Raw genomic sequence first — 2214 nt, 5'->3', positions numbered from 1 at the left:
ACCCCACCTCTAGGGCAAGAAACTGGAAATCTTACTCTACAACTTTTATGAGTTTCCATTCCTTCAAAGACAGTGTCATTTTCACCACTGCAAGCCAGCAAAAAGATTTCCACCATCACCAGGGGAAGGAGAGAGGCAAGCCAGAAGGAGGTGAACCCCTCTGGTGGTCCAGGCCCTGGGTCTGGAGCAGGGCAAACACCTCTGAGCTTGGCTACCAAGCAGAAGCAGCAAGAGTTGGAAGGAAGGATGGAAACCAGGGGACAAGGAGAAGAAAGGTGGGTGGGAGAAAAGGGAGAGGGTGACCCGAACAATGGAGCCTCAAGCTTACCAACCTCATGCAGGAAGTGGAAGACAGGGCTAGGAGGAGAATCAGGCTCTGCTGAGGCAGCCCCTGCTTCCTAACCCTGCTCACGCATGAAGGCAGGAGACCAGCGATACCAGTATTCCAGGGAGGGCCAGTTATAGAATTTTCGAGGCCAGTGCAAAATGAGATTGTGGGCCAGCTCGCTCAAAAATTATTATTATTTTTTTTGAAGTTTTTGGTTTATTAATGTTCTCGTGAAACATCCACAGTGGCCACAGATAACATCATTGCAGCACTTTTACTCCTTCGGCTTTTTGCCAGCACCAACATTGGCCTTTGCAGTCCCCCTGACCTTCTTCATTCTGTTCTTGCGTTCCTTTCGTTGCTTTCTTGAGGTCTTTTTCTTCTCATACAGGCCATGTCTTGCAAGTCTATGTTTGGGTTCATTTTTCTTTGCATAATCCAGGGAATCGTAAATCATGCCAAAGCCAGTTGTCTTGCCACCACCAAAATGAGTTCTGAATCCAAATACAAAGATGACATCTGGTGTGGTCTTGTACATTTTGGCTAGTTTTTCCCGAATTTCTGTCTTAGGCACTGTTGCCTTGCCGGGGTGAAGGACATCAATGACCATCTGTTTCCTCTGAAGTAGTCGGTTGGTCATGAACTTTCTAGTGTGGATAGTTACGGTGTCGTTCATGATGGCGACCTATCTTCAGACAGCCAAGGAGGAAAAAAGCTCAAAAATTATTAAGAACTTCGAGATGGAGACTGAAGAGGATTAAAGCAAGAGTGGGCCCTTGAGCACGGGGCCCTGGTCAAGGGCACAGGTCACATGCCCATGAAGCCATCCCGATTCCAGGGCTGGGGCTGGTGCTTTGATGGTCTCTGGCCTAATTCAGATGCAGTTTATTGAGATTAAAAACAAATCTTGGCGGGGGGGGGGACATAATAAGATCAAATCGAGGGATGGAAGTTACGTCAATAACACCTAGTTATTGAGTACCTGCTGTATGTCAGGCTTTCTTCTAAATGCCTTATATATGTTCCCCAATTCAAACTTTATGATAACTAAATGGGGTAGGTACTATCATCATCATCATTATCTCCCAGCTTAAGACACTGAGGCACTGAAAGTTTGAGTGATAGAACCATTGTGACCATTTGTTACCGGAAAGGCTAAGTAATTTGCTCAAGGACATCAAGCTCCTAAGGGAAAGAGCTGGGATTTGAATGTAGGGCCACGGCCCATGCCCCTAATCATTTAACAGTGCCGCAAACACAGTGGGCAATTTCAGCCAAGGGAAGCTTCTTTACAAGAAATCATCTTCCTATAGCAAAGGAGGTTCTAAGTAGAGGTGTTCAGAGAGCCATGGCTGGCAACATTTGAAAATAGGCAGGATCCCCTTTACAAAGGGGAAGCCAGCATTGCTATGGAGTTGGATGAAATAACAACAATCCTCATAATTTTTTTTTTTTTTTTTTTTTTTTTTTTTTTTTTTTTTTTTTTTTTTTTTTTTTATACAGCAATCCTCATAAGCCCTTACCACTTTCTCAGTATTGTGATGATTTTTTTTTTTTTTTTTTTTTTTTTTGTGATGAGTCAGCAACTATGCTAAGCATTTTATAAGCACTTTTAGAGCCCAGAATATTAGTGCCTTGTCCTGTTTTACAGAAAAGGAAACACGCCCAAAGGCACAAAACTTAGAGCTGTCATTACCTAGAGTCAAGGAGCCAGGATGCAACCCCAGATCAGTCTGCCTCCAAAGCCCTTGCTTTCAACAGCTGTAAGATACAGGTTGGCTTTTAAAGTCCCTTCCACCCATAAGATGCAATAATTCTGAATATCCATGGGGAAATGATATTGCATCTGCCTGTGAGCTTTCATTTTCGCCAGTACTGATATTTTT

The 2214-nt window shown here is 43.8% G+C and overlaps 1 pseudogene across 1 annotated transcript; it reads right to left on the bottom strand.

The window, feature by feature from the left end:
- Positions 1-521: 521 nt before the first annotated feature.
- Positions 522-1040, bottom strand: LOC100594196 (annotated as a pseudogene). The gene has a single exon (XR_004027361.1). The product of XR_004027361.1 is annotated as a 40S ribosomal protein S24 pseudogene (transcript).
- Positions 1041-2214: the final 1174 nt, after the last annotated feature.

This window comes from Nomascus leucogenys, chromosome 20, assembly GCF_006542625.1.
Source record: "Nomascus leucogenys isolate Asia chromosome 20, Asia_NLE_v1, whole genome shotgun sequence".
Lineage (NCBI taxonomy): Eukaryota > Metazoa > Chordata > Mammalia > Primates > Hylobatidae > Nomascus > Nomascus leucogenys.
Note: the sequence above shows the minus strand (reverse complement) of the source record. Positions and strands in the feature narration are given on the sequence as shown.